This window comes from Cololabis saira, chromosome 8 (genome assembly GCF_033807715.1).
Source record: "Cololabis saira isolate AMF1-May2022 chromosome 8, fColSai1.1, whole genome shotgun sequence".
Classification (NCBI taxonomy): Eukaryota; Metazoa; Chordata; class Actinopteri; order Beloniformes; family Belonidae; genus Cololabis; species Cololabis saira.
Genome location: NC_084594.1, coordinates 12,285,835 through 12,302,861, shown reverse-complemented (window position 1 = coordinate 12,302,861; position 17,027 = coordinate 12,285,835). Strand labels below are relative to the sequence as shown.

At 40.2% G+C, this 17,027-nt stretch overlaps 1 protein-coding gene across 1 annotated transcript in view; it reads right to left on the bottom strand.

Moving 5' to 3' along the window:
* LOC133448345 (cadherin-22-like) overlaps positions 1–17,027 on the bottom strand; it is a 221,812-nt gene that overhangs the window by 162,447 nt on the left and 42,338 nt on the right. Inside the window, exon 2 of the mRNA XM_061726770.1 lies at positions 1,001–1,124. The gene's annotated coding sequence lies outside the window, so the exon portion shown is untranslated. The remainder of the gene's footprint in view (positions 1–1,000; positions 1,125–17,027) is intronic.

The following is a 17,027-nucleotide window of genomic DNA, read 5'->3' as shown; positions in this document are numbered from 1 at the left end:
CACAGTAGACAAGTCTGTGAAGCTGTTAAGATGACTGACTCAGCAGTTTTTGGAAACGAGATAATCCACAGCGGTGGAAATACATGCATGTATTTCGTAAGGTCGGGAAGGCTACCGTCCTCTCATATATAAAAAAAAAAAAAAAGTAAACAAGATTTTAACTTAAACAATACAATTTATATTAAGGAAAAGTCTGATCCTATCAGTTTTCCTTATGTTCGTGCTCATTCACAGCATAGTCCTGCCCCTTTCCTCCCCTTTGTATGATTAGTGACTTCTGGTTTTATAGCACATAACATTAAGGAGTTACAGGTAGGAGAAATTTAGATGTTTTTTAATAATGTCAGACAGTAGCAAGGAAGAAAATGGGTGACACTGAAAAATAAGGCAAATACTTAATGCCTGTAGTACGGCATCAATAATATATAGTGAATACTTGCAGATTATAATGAATGATGAGACTAAAACTAGTGATATACTGAAAATACTTTTTGACGAACATGCTGCTACAATGTGGTAAGCATGACAGCTCCTGAGCCGTGCGTGTGTGTGTGTGTGTGTGTGTGTGTGTGTGTATGTGTGTGTGTGTGCGCCTGTGTGTGTGTGTGTGTGTGTGTGTGTGTGTATGTGCGTGTGTGAGAGAGGTGGGTGTTTTGAAATATATTATGTGTAATTATATACATTATTTTAGTAAGACCTGTAATGTTAAGCCCTATCAATTCACTTTTCCATGTAACAGAATATTAATTGATGTCAACCATAACTAAAAATCCACTTACTCAGTTTGCATTTTTTCTATTTTTTAATGTCCAAAAAGGATGTGTAGAATGAGCTTAACTAGAGCAAGGCATGTAGGAAAGTGAATACCAACAGCAGTATACTCTGGTTTACTACTGCTGGCCAGCCTGCTTATGGTTGTCTTGACACTTCAGATCATTAAAATGGAACTTAGCAACCCTGATCACCTCATACCAATGGTTTAAGCAAATTCCAGACTCACCATCCCTCAGCCGATTGTCCGAGCTGCCACTCTTTGTGAATGATGGATCTCAAGTCCTTCAGGTTGTCTTTACAATCCCATGCAGCATTACTCTCTCTTCAGCTTTCTGTCTCTTCTTGAGATCCTGAAAAATACAACAGACCCTAGAGTGAACTTCTTTGTTTTTCTCAGATAAAATGAATAAATTCCCTAGTCAGATTTTTAATAGGGGTGTTAAGGGGAAGATGGAGGGATGAGGAGGGAAAGACAGGGAGGCAATTTGCTAATGGAGCATAGAGGGAAAAAATGGTGTGGACTGAGGATGGGAAAAAACAATGAAAAAGATGTTAAAAAATAAACTTTAGTATCTGGTGAAAATGAGTGCGAGTCTAAGTGCAGGCGCTAAGCTGATTTGAGAAAACAGTGTCATTTATTGCCATCAAGGTTAAGAGTAAGTGACGCTTCACGAAGTACAAGAGAGGAAGAGGAGAAGTATACAATCACTTAATTACCTGCCGCTCACCCCAGCCCAACTCACAAACCCCCTAATGTGCATCAAGAATCCCTTGAGATTGCAGAGTACCTTGGTTGTGAATAACTGCCTAGCTTCAGTGTAATCCTACAAACTTTGAATAGAAGATTTAAAAACTAAAAAAAATCTATTTCCCTGTAGCTGTCCAGATTACGAGCAAGATGAAATCTCTGGGATTTACATATCATAATTCAGAAGAACATAATGTTTCCCCCTTCCTAGTTAGTATGGAGGCCATTTCAGTTTGGTATATGTTTGTTCAGCTGAAGCATGCAGACATTTTTAAATACACATCAAAATATTCTACAGCATCAATAAAAGTCATACTTTGATATGTTCAGCCATTTGTGTGACATCTGAAGTGATCTGTATTTTCTTTATTTTAACTTTAGAAAAGAAAGAAAATTTCATAATTTGTACAAATGGTAATGTGTAATCAAAGGGTCACATAGAATATAATGTATGCTAGAAAAATCCCTTGCCCAAAAGAAGCAGGTAAGAAAAGCTTACCGTGAATAATGATCAATGCTGAGTCTGCATTGCTCTCTCTATTTTTAAGACACAGTTTATAAAGTTGCTTATTTACATAATCTTATTAGAATATGCATATAAAAAACAACACTTAAACACAAGCTGTAGAGTCTGCAGAGCGTATAGGACCCTGTATCATTGCTGTTTACGCCATCATTAGAGTACTGTAACCAGTATCACATGCTTGGTTAACCATGTAACTCTGGCAGCATGTTATCAAAGAATATTGTACAAGTTGGGCAAGTGATTTACAGGCATATGAAAAAAAGTAAATACAGATACATAACTGACTAGAATTGCACTGCACAGAGCATCTTGTGGTCATTTTGTGTTCTTCTTTTTGTCATCTTAATTTGTCTGCACAAGCTTGGATGTAGTGCTGCTTGAAGGATTTCCACTTGCACCTTTGGCACTTTCCAACATCTGTTATGATGAGTAATCGTACGAGCAGCTAATTGACCTATCCAAAGCCCAAGTAATACATGGAGTAAGACTTCAAATCCAAACAAGTTGAAGGCATCAAGGAATCATCAAGGATGTAGAAGTGAAATAGAGAGAAAGGATGAAGTTTAAACTATGTCATTGCTCAGTTGTCATATGGCGCTTTTCCACTAGTATCTACTCAGCTCGGCTCGTCACGCCTTGTACCGCCTCTTTGTTCTCGTTTGTTTTTCCACAGCCAGGTGAGAATTTGGCAGGTTGAGGTGAAGCTGCTGTGACGTACTCGATTGCGCAACCCCTTTGTTCGTGTCGGCGCTGATCAGAAATTAGCTGGAGCCGCGAGCGGCTGAGAAGAAAACAGCCGATCTACATCCCTTTTTAATTCTCTCTTCAGCCACCAGGTTTATGAACATCTGCACCTCAGAGTTGGATCGCCAAACAGACGTTTGCACTGTATAATAAAATCGCTGCGAGCCGCGAGTTGTTCTCGCGCTGACTCCCCCTTCCTGATTCAAACGTCTGGCGGCCCCGCCCCCCGACCAATCAGAGGCGTGTATTGTGGTGACATCAGATATAGTGCCGGCTCAGCCCGGTTAGAACCTCGGCAGAATGGTTACAGAAAAAGTATCTGCTTGGCACGGCTCCACCCGCCTTGCCCCGTAGTGGAAAAGCGCAAGACGGGGGCGTGGCGGGTAGAAGCGAGCTGAGTAGGTACTAGTGGAAAAGCACCAATAGAGAATGTGAGATCACTGGTATATTAATCTGTTTTTAACACAAAGACAATTCTGCAGGAAAATATTTGGACTCAACATCACATAGAGCAGAATATGCAGGACACCAAATAGCCTAATTTTAGATATATCACGTGAGGAATTATTTCTGTGCTAAGATATTTAACTATTGGCTCCAACAATCTGTCCATGTTGTCTTCCAAGAGACATTACCTGTATCTCCTTTATATGCTGCGTAAAAAGTAATTAGTTCAGTTCTTGCCAAGCACAACATCACAATGCATCCATGGTAATCTCTGGAGATTTCAGACTCGGTGTTTGCATTTAACATTTAACAGCTGTCAACTACAGGCAGCTTCTTTCCGCATGTCCCCCTTTCAAGGGTTGCTATAGCAAATCCTCATGCTGCGGACTGCTGGGATGGTTAAGGGTGAGGTGGAGTGGCTAAACCTATTGAAGGTGTTCATTGGCTCTCTCCACACACCCCCCCCCCCCCCTCTCTGGGACCACCCTGGCTTTGTGTCCAGTGATGGTTCTCACACCTTCCCAGAAGTCCTGCATATGTTTTCTTCCAGCTTCTGCTCCACTTTGGCCTCCTTAAGGCAGCGTTTCACCTCCCTCTGTGCTGTTTTAATCTTGTCCTTTTCCTTGGTCTTGAAAGCCTTCTTCTTCTTCTTCTTCTTCTTCTTCTTGCATGTGACTTAATTCAAATCAATGCAATTCATATAATGCCCTGTTTTTCAATAGGGACTTTGAAGACACTCCTAGTGTCACGTTCCACTCCTTGGCTGCAAACTAATACACCAGGAGAAGATTTTAGCATTTATGTGCACTGTTAGTGTTCTGAAAGTCTTTAGTTAAATCATCGTCTTTGTTCCAAACTTGGGTATGGGTTTCTATGTTTATATACACAGCCAAGTAATTATAATATCTCCAATATTTTGGTTATTTAAGATATATTTTGAACTAAAGAGAACTCAAAGAACTTAATATTTATTTTACTCTGTTTTTAGTTTTTACTATTTTATTATGTCTTGCTTTACTCATTGTGCAGCACTTTGGTAACCTTGTTGTTTTTTAAAATGTGCTATATAAATAAAGTGGATTGGATTGGATAATAAGTAATGTGAGGTACAGTATCAAGGCCTTTTTGTAGATCCTTATTTATCGAGATGGTTGCTGATGCAAAGCAGTTACTGTGCTAAATATGTCAAAATCGACACATATCTTGTTTGGAAAATGGAGCTCTGACATTTAAGTATTGTAAAAAGTTAAACCATACTGGTTGCTAGAGCCACTATGAAAACAAAGGGATCTTATGGAGATTACTTCTGAACAGTGGTATTGCGTTTTGCAGAGACAAAGAAGCTTTAATAAAGTCTTGATCAAACACTGACGTGAGAGGATTCCTCTCTGTGTCGGAGATGGTTTCAATTTCAAACTGTCATTTCTCTAATTTCTTTTTCTCCCCTATTACTGTTGAGGGAACATTTTCTACATTCCTATAAAGAATCCCAACCTGAGTTAAAACTCATTTATAAAACAAGACATCTAAACAAAATGAGAAGAATCCTCAAATCGTTACATTAGATTACTCCGTACTTTCATTAATCATGTGGGCCCCCTGGGAGCACATGACACGATCCTCTGTAAATCAGCCGTCTCAAATCCCATCCAGCTTTTCCATCTCCCAGTGTGGATATTTTTTATTTCATTTTGTTTATTTATTTGTGCTGCATACTGGGGCTCTGAGGGTGTTTTACACTGATTCCCGGGAGGCTGGAATCTATTTATACAGCATCTTAAAACAGGACGGTTATATGCCTCCCACCTTCAGCCCCACCCTCACATCAGCAGCTTGAGGTGACGATGCTGACACAGTGCCACGCGGTGGTCCCAATCTAATCTTTTAATCGCTCTGGTAACTTCATGTTTCCAGGTGAGATGGGTCAAGCGAACGGTGGGGACGGAATGTCATCTGCAGAGACTTTATATGATCCTTGAGCACATGACGAAAACGCACACAAACATGCAAACTCAGACACACTGTGCCGCTTCACTCCACCCCCAGAGTACTATGGGCGAAGCCTCGTGTATCTGTGGGTATTAACAGATCAGCACCGAGCAGCATCCACCCTGCTTTTAAGTCTTTTCTTGAGGTAGTGCTTCAGAAGCCTTCTGCAGAGGAGGATAAATGCACAGCAATCCCCCAGGCCCAGCGCCTCCTCAGCTCCACTTAGTTCTGTCTTTGCTTCTCCTCCAGTCTTTGCTCATCCCCACTTTCCTTCCATCCTGTATTATTTTTATCCCCTCTTTTCCTCCCTTTTTCATGCTTTCTTTCACACTCTTTGTTCCCACCTCTTTTCATGTGTGCTCATCCTGCTCCCCTCCCATTTTGTGTCTATCCCCTTCTTCATTCTTTGCCCTCAAATTGTTGTCCTTTCCCCCAGACCTCATAAATGAATTATGACTTAAGTCCATTGCCAACTTGAGTGAGAAAGTAAAGGGGTAGAACTGGGATCAGCCCCGAACTCTTAAATTGTGTATCTCTTACAAAGCAGTGTCATCTCCCACAAAGCCTCAATGGTACAGAGGGTCCTGGAAACTACAGTTGTGCATCAACTTGTCCCGTTTGAATTTGGCCTCCAGTTTCATGATGATAATGACTTTTATGAATCGGTTTAACTGAATGTCCTCATTTTAAAGATCCAACACATCCTCCCAGCAGAGTTGAGCATTGAAAAGACAAAAGAGCTGGCCACATAATTTTCTCCCGGTAAAAATATCAGTTAAGTTACCTAATCGCTAACATGTATCATGGACAGCCTGCTGGACATAGTTGTCCTGCAATGTCAGTGAAAGTTTGAACCATCTGCTGTCAAAACCAAAAGGATTAATGTTTTTCCAGCAGTGAGATCATTTCAAATATTAAGATGAAAAGCTGTATAATTTATTCATGTTAGACTTTTTGACTCCAATTTAAAAATATGAATGCTGATTTGATGATAACTTTTATGGCTTTCATGGCCCAAATTGTCAATGGAATTCCATAACAGTTTTATGTATCTCATCCATTATTAATTAATTATAAATTGCTCTTAGCAATGTATGATATTGGTAACCTTATCGTTGTATGACTTTAGGGAGAGGAAGTAGTGTCTGGAGACATGCAGCATCATTTATGGGGTCATCTTGACGGATGATCAGGTGCATATAAAGGTTTGTATGTCATGTTGTACCTTTTTAGCACAAGTATGGAAAGCAGAAGTACTTGCATCCAGGCAGTTTGTAGTTCGAGAGCAGTGCTTTCATCCATCTTGAAATGATGCCGGCCCTCACAATGTGTAGAAAATACAATTTATTTTTACCACTTCAGTGTTTTTTTTTCCACTGCACTCTGCCCTCTCTGTATTTAGTCCTTCTCACAAATGTACCTTCTATTGTTGTATTTGTCAAAGTGCTTCTGCACAGTTGATGCTTGTGTAGTTGCCACAGCAGGGGCCTGTGAACTTGACCCTACATATGCTCTTACAGTGGTTAGCACGTGGTAAATTCTGAGAGGAACGAAGATTGGAAAAATGTTAATCTCTGACTGTCACCTTCATCATACAATTTAGCACATCGTGGCGCCATAGAGATTACCTGGGTCTTATTTCTCATTAGGTAGAAATGCAAAACTCTGCTAAACTACAGTTTGTTTGCTTAATTACTTGCTTATCTATTATTTTGTTTAGGCAGGAACAATTTGCTTGCATTTACCTTTTGTACATGTTAATTTGAGTTACATATATTATTTGCAGCAGTGCTGCTGTGAGACATCAACACACTCTTCTGGCAATCATTCTAAACACTCAACATTGCAAAAGAGATTGTTTTTGGTTTTTAATTTAATTAAGGCATTCAAAGGGATGCCTCTGCTATTTGAAATGCCTCAGGTGACTATATCACAGTCTAGATTGCTTGGATGAAAAAAAAACTAAGAAACGACTACTTCTGACTTAAGTCAGTTGTTGTTGCACATTAGTTTTAATTGTTAACTTTGGGAAACGGATCTCATGAAAACTCTGATTTTCTCAAATATTTTTTGAATATCCGAAATTTATTGGTAATTAATAGATTACATAATAGTTATCAGTTGTTATATTATTATCAGTAAGTCCCTGGAGGTTTTGAAGATTATTTGATCTAAGACCACAGAGAGACCACTGCAGTCAATATGCCTTCCCAAAACATGGAGACAATTTCGCTTTTTCTTTTAAGGGGAAAAAAACGTAATCAGAAAGTCTTCTTTTACAAAAGTTTTGGCAATTACAGTGTGAGATAAGAATTTTTATGAGATTCATAAACTGACACATCTACTCTGCTTGAAATGAGCTTTGCTTGAAAGGAGAGGGGAAAGATGGAAAAATGGATGGAATAACCAATTGGTAGTAATCCTTTTCAGAGAATAAACATTGATGGTGAAATAAGACATGCTGGCATACAAGCAATCATCCCTCCATTTGAGTGCACAGAAAGACAGATGAACACGAAGACAGACTGACTGACAGACCAGGGAAGGCTAAGTAGGTTGAATCCAAATTAAGCTGATCAGAGCTCAGTGTGAGATAATCTAGTTATGAGGATAAAGAACTTCCCTATAGCTAGAAACACAAGTTACAGCATGACTCAGTGGGTGTGTGCATGTGTGTGTGTGTGTGCATGTGTGTTTGTGAATGTGAGAAAATGAAGCATGTGCAAACTGTTTCCCAGTGTGTGCTGCTTGTATCTGTTTATCCATATTCAAATACACCCGCAGACTCATAAGCCTCGAAAGCTGTCTTAACAGCTAAAGGTTGCAAATCTGTGTTTTGTACTCCACTCAGTCACACTGTCACAGAGCTCCTCACTTCCATGAGCGACTCAAAGGGGCAGAGATGTATTCATTTGTCAGAAGAAACTATGTTAATATCAGACAAGGTGTCTTATCAGTGACAGTGTTGTAGAATTTGTTGATCTAGTTTTTGCTTTTAAAAAGTCTTGTGTATTTATGTGTTATTTTTACTTTTTATATGAAAAAAATGTAACAGTAACTGCACCTGTGCAGATGTTAGTATCTCCTTTTTTATTCCGGTTTCCTTGTTATTGTAGAAAGCAGGAGCTGAAAGTAAGCCTGAGCACCACAGAACTACATTCCTTGAAAATATCCTCAGACACAACAGAAGAGAGCAGCTGCCTCTCTAAAACCCATATTCAGTACCATAGTAGCATTTCAACAAAAGATGCATCTGCTGACATTATATCTTTGGTAGAATACAGAGACAAAAAATACAGCATTCTGTACATCTTTGATAAAAAAAGCTTCTGTTTAAATTGTTATATGCATCCTACCATAAGTCATGGGTCCATACAGATGTGCTATATAAATAAACTTTACTTGCTTGCTTGCTACTTCATCACAGACAAAGGTCTACTACGGCTTCCTGCAGGGTTCAGTGCTGAGGCCAATCTTGTTCAGTTTATACATGGAGCCCTTGGGAGGTATTATCTAGAACAGGAGTCGGCAACCCGCGGCTCTGGAGCCGCATGCGGCTCTTTAGCGTCGCCCTAGTGGCTCCTGGAGCTTTTTCAAAAATGTTTGACCCTTTTTATTTATTCTTTTTTTTTTCTTTTTCTTTTTTCCTTTTTTTCTCTTTTTTTCTTCCCTTTTCCTTTCCTTTTTAATCTTGACATTTCGACTTTTTTCTCGAAATTGTACTTCAACATTAATCTCGACATTTCAACGTTTTTCTCGAAATTTTGACTTTTTTCTCGACATTTCGACTTTTTTCTCAACATTTCGACTTTTTTCTCGACATTTTGAATTTTTTCTCAACATTTCGACTTTTTTCTCGAAATTTTTACTATTTCCTCGACATTTCAACTTTTTCCTCGGAATTTTGACTTTTTTCTCGACATTTCGACTTTTTTCTCGACATTTCACCTTTCACCATTTTCTTTCATTCTAAGGCTTATACAAGACTTTTCATTTTTTGCGGCTCCAGACATAATTGTTTTTTGTGTTTTAGTCCAATATGGCTCTTTCAACATTTTGGGTTGCCGACCCCTGATCTAGAACCACTGCATCAATTTTCATTGCTATGTTGATGATATGCAATTGTATTTGTCTATGCAGCCAGGTGTGGGTCTTCTGCTATTAGGCATCATTACTGTGGAACTAACTTACAGTTTTTGTTAAGGAGGCTGTTTTTAAGGTGGAGGTGGTGCCAAACTTTCTTTTCTTTTTCGTTTCTTTTTAGTAAAGCCTATAGTTGGTCTGATCTAAGTATTTTAGGGCCAGTAGTCATAGCTGCAATTACAGGACAGGACTAGAGCAGGCTCGTCTTAAACATAGCTTCATCATAGAAATGCGAGAGGGACACCAACATGATCCACTGAGCGGTTTTCTTGACCCTTTTTCTCTTTCATTACTTGTCCTGGTCTGCCCCCTTTTTTTGCTTCTGTATAAGTTTGCGGGCCAGAGTTGCATGCTGACCTGCAGTCCTACACTCTGACCATCCCAGTGTTTACAGTGGGTACGGGAAATATTCAGACCCCTCAAAGTTTTCCCCTCTGTTTCATTGCAGCCATTTGCTAAAATAAAAAAAAAAATCATTTTATTTCTCATTAATGTACATTCGGCATCCAATTCTGACAGAAAAAAACAGAAAATGTAGAAATGCTTGCAAATTTATTAAAAAAGAAAAACTGAAATATCACTTGGTCATAAGTATTCACTTGCTCAGTATTGAGTAGAAGCACCCTTTTGAGCGAGTACAGCCAGGAGTCTTCTTGGAAATTATCAGTGGTGGACAGTAACGGAGTAAATTTACTTGAGTACTGTACTTAAGTACATATCCAGGGGATTTGTACTTTACTTGAGTATTAGATTTCTTTGGTACTTATTACTCTTACTTGAATACATTTCCAAGACAAATATTTTTACTTTTACTCGAGTAAATTTCTAGGGAGGCTGAAAAGTACTCGTTACTTTCAGGTCTGCTCTTTTTTCTTCTTCCCTAAAATCCTATTGGACACAAGCTGTTTTTGTCAAAGGAGGAGACCTATCGCAGTGCACGCTCTCAGACAGACATTGGGAGACAGACAAGACAGACATGGGGAGACAGTTTGTTATGCTCTATATTGCTATATTGTACTGGTACATGTCCTTCCTGTAAAGTTAAGTGACTTCAACATTTGAGTTATTGAAAGCAGAGAAGTAGTTTTTTGTAAAGCAGTGGTCTTTGAGGGGGATCCAGACTTAGTTGGATGTTGCAGGTTCATTTGGTTTCAGTTCATGATTGTTAATAAACTCTGCATCATCTGCTGTCCTCTTATGATCTCATTCATTTGATTTGTTTTTGGTGTTTCTGCAGGTTTTATATAACATTGTGGTTCTAAAAGCAGCACATCAGTTTCAAAGAGTTAATTCTCAGAAACAATAGTTAAAAGATCCTTAAATTAATTTAGAAAAAATATAGTAATTTACTGATGTGGAAAATAAGAAATTTACTCTTACTCTTACTTTTACTTAAAGTAAATTTAAAAGCATTTACTTTTGGATACTTAAGTACCTTTAAAAGCAAGTACTTTTCTACTCTTACTCGAGTAATATTTTGACTGAGCTACTTTTACTTGTAACGGAGTAAATTTTGACCAGTAGTATTTGTACTCTTACTCAAGTACTGGGGTCGAGTACTCTGTCCACCTCTGGAAATTATGATACAAGTTTTTCAAGCCTGGATTGATTTGGAGATCCTCTGCCATTCTTCCTTGCAGATTCTCTCCAGTTCTGTCAGGTTGGATGGTGAATGTTGGTGGACGGTCATTTTCAAATCTCTCCAGAGATGCTCAATTGGGTTTAGGTCAGGGCTCTGGCTGGGCCAGCCAAGAATGGTCCCAGAGTTGTTCTGAAGCCACTCCTTTGTTATTTTAGCTGTGCGCTTAAGGTCATTGTCTTGTTGGAAGGTGAACCTTCGGTCCAGTCTGAGGTCCTGAGCACTCTGAAAGAGGTTTTCTGCCAGGATATCTCTGTACTTGGCCCCATTCATCTTTCCTTCAATTGCAACCAGTCGTCCTGTCCCTGCAGCTCAAAAACACCCCCATAGCATGATGCTGCCACCACCATGTTTCACTGTTGGGATTGTATTGGGCAGGTGAGGAGCAGTGCCTGCTTTTCTCCAAACATAACACTTAGAATTAACGCGGAAAAGTTCAATCTTGGTCTCATCAGTCGAGAGAATCTTATTTCTCATAGTCTGGGAGTCATTTGTGTGTTTTTTGGCAAACTATGCAGGCTTTGATGACTTGCACTAAGGAGAGGCTTTTCTTTTTTCTTTTTCTCTGAGAGATTATATATATTTTGTTAAATTATGCCATGGTGAAAACAGATGTTGTCATTTGTCTGAGGTTGCATTTGCCTTGTACTAAGATCCACTATGATCTGAAAATTTGTGTTGTTTTTATAAAAAAAAGTGGTGTTCCTGACTTTTGCACATGGCTGTATGTTATCATAATGTAGGACCTGCACAAAATGGCAAATTAGAGGAACAAGTTAAATCCTTGAGCCTTTTACTTATCCCCTTGCAATGAAGGGTCACTACAAATCAATACAAAGTGGTGCTGAGTGATCACCTTCATCCTATGATGCAAGATTCTTATCATAATGGGATTGGTCTTTTCTAGTATTTCAGTGCCCAGAGCTACAGGGGTTCAGTTGTCACTGGATGTTTTTTTTAGCATAAAAATTATGTGATTTTGCAAAAAGCTGTTAGATATCCCTTTGGTTGTTGTTTTTGTGTTTTTCTAAACACTGTCTATGACAAGAAATGTGTCCTATCCCTGCAACACCCCCCCAAAACACATGGACCCACACTGTGTGCAGAGCGACTGAAAGCTCTGCTCCCTGTGGTGGTGTGGGGGGGGTAGGGGACAGAAAGGTGAACAGAGGAGGAGGACTTGGGTTAGCGTGGCAATGTGAAGGAAGTCAGATCAGTATGGAGGGTCCAACTTGTGGATACATTTGAAAGTGAGAAGCAATAACGTATTTTCTGCACTATAAGGCGCACCTAAAATCTTTTTTTCAAAAATCGGAAGTGCGCCCTATAATCAGGCGTGCCTTATTTAGGAATTTTCTTTTGCCTACTGACCTTGAATCAATTTTATGTGGTACATTGCGCTCAAAAATCTGTCAAAATGTTTGTGTGACTTTGCCGCTTGATCGATTGTCAGACCATTCAGCTGACACATTAAAGGGATTGTGACATGAAAAACACATTTTTCTTGATTTTTTGGGTGTCTTGACATCAATTACACCCAAAAAACAACGAACTTTTAACATTCAGTGTATTGTGTGCTTTCTGGGATTTTCCGCATAACTGTGCAAAAACGGCGCACCTGGTTTGCTGGCGGGCCGTTACGTAACGGCCCGCTAAATCACCGCCCCCTCCACCCAGCTCCCTGCCTCCTCTCCTCTCCAGTGCACCATAAAGGCTGATTTATGGTTCCGCGTTACACCGACGCAGAACCTACGGCGAAGGGTTACGCGGCGACGCGCACCGTACGCTGACCCTACGGCGTATGCTCTGCGTCGATTTAACGCGGAACCATAAATCAGGCTTAACACGGAGCTGTTTAGAGCCTCTTTTGTTCTAATCACCGGAGGAAAACTGCTAAGAAGACCCGCGGCCACTGACTGGACTTAAGATAAGGGGACACTTTATTTACATGCCTTTATTTTTATGATTGTTTGCTGTGGTTCGCCCTCCTGCTTTTCCGTGCATGCTTCGCCTGTCGCTCTCCGACGCCGCTGTGAGCGTATGGCTGGAGGAGGAGGAGGTTGGGAGGAGGAGCGGAGCAATGATTGACAGGAAAGGGGGGAAAGGAAGCATTTTTCACGGCGCAAAAAAACACTGTAATAAAAAGCCAAGAAAAGAGTACTAGAGTGAAGTTTTTCTTGTTACACTCTTTTAGACACATTTGAGGGATGTTGGCCAAGACTTTTAATAGTGTTAAAAGCATGTTAAAAATGATGTCACAATACCTTTAAAGTCAGTCCTTGGTTTGATACGGGTTGCAACATCAGACAACGTTGGATAACTAATTATGTAGTGCTGATAAACAACCATCATCCAATATCTGATCCGTGTTACTTTACTATTATTAGACATCAAGCCAACGTTTTTTTTAGCGAAAACCCAATTTTCAAATCTGTAAAATAATTTAATCATAATCAAAAGTTGGAATACAACATTATTCCAACCTCACAACAACTTCAGGTGTCCGTTATGGCAACGATGAACCAATCAGAGAAGAGTACAAAGTAAGACGCTTACCTCCATCACTTTTTATTTGTGGAAGATGAATGATTTAAAATGTGAGGGTTTTTTTTCTGTATTAGCTACAAGTGAATGATATTCTGAGTTATTGTGAATGAGTTGAATAAAGTTCGACTTACCTGACTCTTACTGTATGTTTCGCTTTATATATGTTTTATCATGTGCCTTATAACCCGGTGTGCCTAATGTATGAAAATAGACCCGTTCATTGATATTGCGCCTTATAAAGCGTCTTATGGTCCACAAAATACAGTAGTAGGATTCTACAGTTTTTGAAGGGATATGTCATGGTGACCACTGAGAAATGAATTACAGTTATCAGAGATGTGGCAAGGCTGTGGATGAGGACGGCAGAGGCGTGCAGACTGAGGGACAAACAGTCGGCTCATGTTTCAGAGGTGGAAATAAGTAGACCGGGTTATGCTGTTGATGTGAGCTTGAAATGACAGCTGTCGATGATGACGCTCAGACTCTTAACCAGAGAGAAAGGGTGCATAGAGGAGTTGTTAATGTTGCTGGAGAAACTGTGTGATTTGGTTAGAGTGGAGGTTTTGCCGATCAGTAGAACTTGTGTTTTGTTGCTTGATGGCTCGATGTTGTGAAGTTATTAGACCCTCCAGAAAAACGCGGGCAAAAATCCTTGATTCTGCGGGCTAAAATCCTTGATTTTGCGGGCTAAAATCATTGATTATGCGATTAAATGTGCAGGTTTTTTATGTGCTTTTATGCGGTGAAATTGCGGAATATGCTGGAAGTTGCGGAATATGCGGAAAGTTGCAAAATATGCGAAATATGCAGGAAGTTGCGGATTCGGCGCTGAGCTCTTCCCTCTTCGCTACTGAGGGAATCCTTGTTAGTTTCTTTTCCTCCGCTTAGTAATATGCTTAAATTCAGCAGGCTGTCTCGTCTGATCTGAGGTCGTAGGCGAAAAAAAAAGGAGAGCGCGGGTGGAGAGGAGAGGGGAGGTGGCCGCCTCTCTCCCTCCAGCCCGCGGCTCAGTGCTCGTGTGATTGCCGGGCGCGCCGGCGCGGCGAGGGGACGAGCCAGAGCTCCGTCACCCCACGCGTCCGCCGCCAAGGTCCCCAAGTGGATGGGAGCGTGCGTCCGCCTCCGCCGGCCTTCGCAGGCGCAGTGGTACGCGGTCAGCGCGGATCCTGAGTCCACCGGCAGCCGCGCCCACCGCGCAAGCGGGGGGCTTGACGGAGACGGCACTCCCTGTACCTCTCACCCCCGCGGGTGAGAGCTGCTATTTGGGGGGTGGCGGTTTCTGCGAGGGGTGCGGAGGTCCCTGGGCGGGTCCGGCACGTCGCGACCGGGCGTCCCGACATGTCACTCACAACACTTCCCCCTTTTTCCAAACTTTATGCGAAAATGTGCGGCTGTGAAATCAAGCGAGCCCCGCATAATTTGCATATTCAGCGCGGACCTATGCGATCATCGCGGGAAATATGCGCCCTTTTAGGAATAAATGTATCCCCGCGTAATCTGCGCCATTTGGCTGATTATGCAATGAATTATGCGATCGCGTAATCGCGTTTTTCTGGAGGGCCTATGTTATGGTTGGAGTTGTGCCCATGCTTGGTGCACTGAGCCACTTTGGAAATAACTGCCTCCAGCCGTGTGTTGTGTTCCCCAAAACTACCAGTTTAAATTGAAATTGATTAATATCTGCAACTAGTGATCAGATAATGATTAAATACTTTCCCACATTTTTTAACAAGGTAAAAAGGGCATTATTTTAGTACTGTATTGTGTTTTTATTTACTTTTTGGTTGTTCAAGCAACGTATTCCCACTTCAAATTAATATTCAAAGAGTAAACAAGGTGAAGAACAGAGCTGTCAATGTGAGAATGACCTTTTAAACGATATATTGTTAGTGACAAAGAATGGATTCCCTGTAGGCCAAAATTAGCCCCAAGTTCACCCCATAATAACAACGCATACTTTTATGATGGAGAATAGTGGTTTCCAAATTCAATCAAGTTCAACAATGTGCATGTCAAGCAACGCTGCAGATACATACAAAGCAACACTGCAAAGTAGAAATAGGCAATGACATTAAGATTCATCTTAACCTTTCTGAATGAGAACCATTCGGTCAGCAGATATGTCACTGGATAACAGAGCGATCTACGTGATGCTCTTCAGCTTATGCAAGACACAATGACACCTTAGAGTGATGCTTTTATGTAAATAGTGGTATTTGAGGAAATGGTTATCAGTGTATATCACCCCAACTTTATAACATCCAAATGTCACACCAGTCTAGCATCCTAATGTCCGCTATTCGTTTGGGTACAAAGCTTTGAAATAATGTTACTGACCTCTAATGAAACATCTTGTTAATGTAATTGTAAACATGAGTATAATGTACTTTGGAAACAAAATTAGTTCTACTACTTTTGCGAGCAAGAGCAAATTTTGATTCATTGAATACATTGCGTTTTGAATGGCATTCACAAAATTCGGTTGTCATCCTATGACCTTCAAGATCCTCTGAAAGTTTTGTTGACAACTGCTGGTTGCTGCTATCAAAACAGATTTGACCATACTCTCTTCACTGGTGATTTGACATTAACACAGGCAAAATTTCAACAAAATCCTTTGGTGCGTTTGAAACTTTTTATCAGCTGTGGCATTTGAGAGAGGCCGCACAGAAACAAGGACACATGTTGGATGTGCAAATTAACAATAATTTCTAACATTGCTGGCAAGGATGTTGGCTTTTCTGATCCCCTTTTCATGTGTTTTCTTTGAAATGCATGTTTTTCCTGTCTCAAAAACTCAAAAACAGTTTCTGTGAGAAAAAAAAAAGTATAAATGAGCACACTGCTCACTTTTTTAAAGACACCATGTCCACATCAGTTAGCCCAACGTGTCATCTTGTTGACTTGCATCTCAATCATTATGAATGAAAAACTCATAACAATATTTGACATTATTGCACTCAAAAAGGTGAAAATACTGCCAACCAAGCAAGATACGTGCAGAAAAGTGGAGAAAAACTCATCTGAAAATTCACTATGAAATCCCTGAAGAAACCTAACAAAAAAGACCAGACAAGCCTATTTTTCTAGCACAATCAGCACAAAAATCATCAACAATAATCATTTTGCCACTGAGAAATGAACGATCCCCAGCATACGTATCCCCTGATTTCATGTCTCCGAATGAGTTTGCATATTTTTTATGTAGAAATCCGAAACATCAGACTTGCCATTTTACATAAAACGATGGACCTCTAACAGTACTGCAGCCACACAGCAACTGTGTGATCAGATTGTCAACATGTAATCTTATCAGTGCTAAAACAGAAGAGGAGATAGTTAATCTGAATTCATCATGCTGCTGTTTGACATCATGCCAATCAGCTTTTTCAAAACTGTCTTTACATCTCTAGAAACAGATGTGCTAAAAAGTGTAAATGCATTGCTCTTATCATACTCTTTTCCCAAAT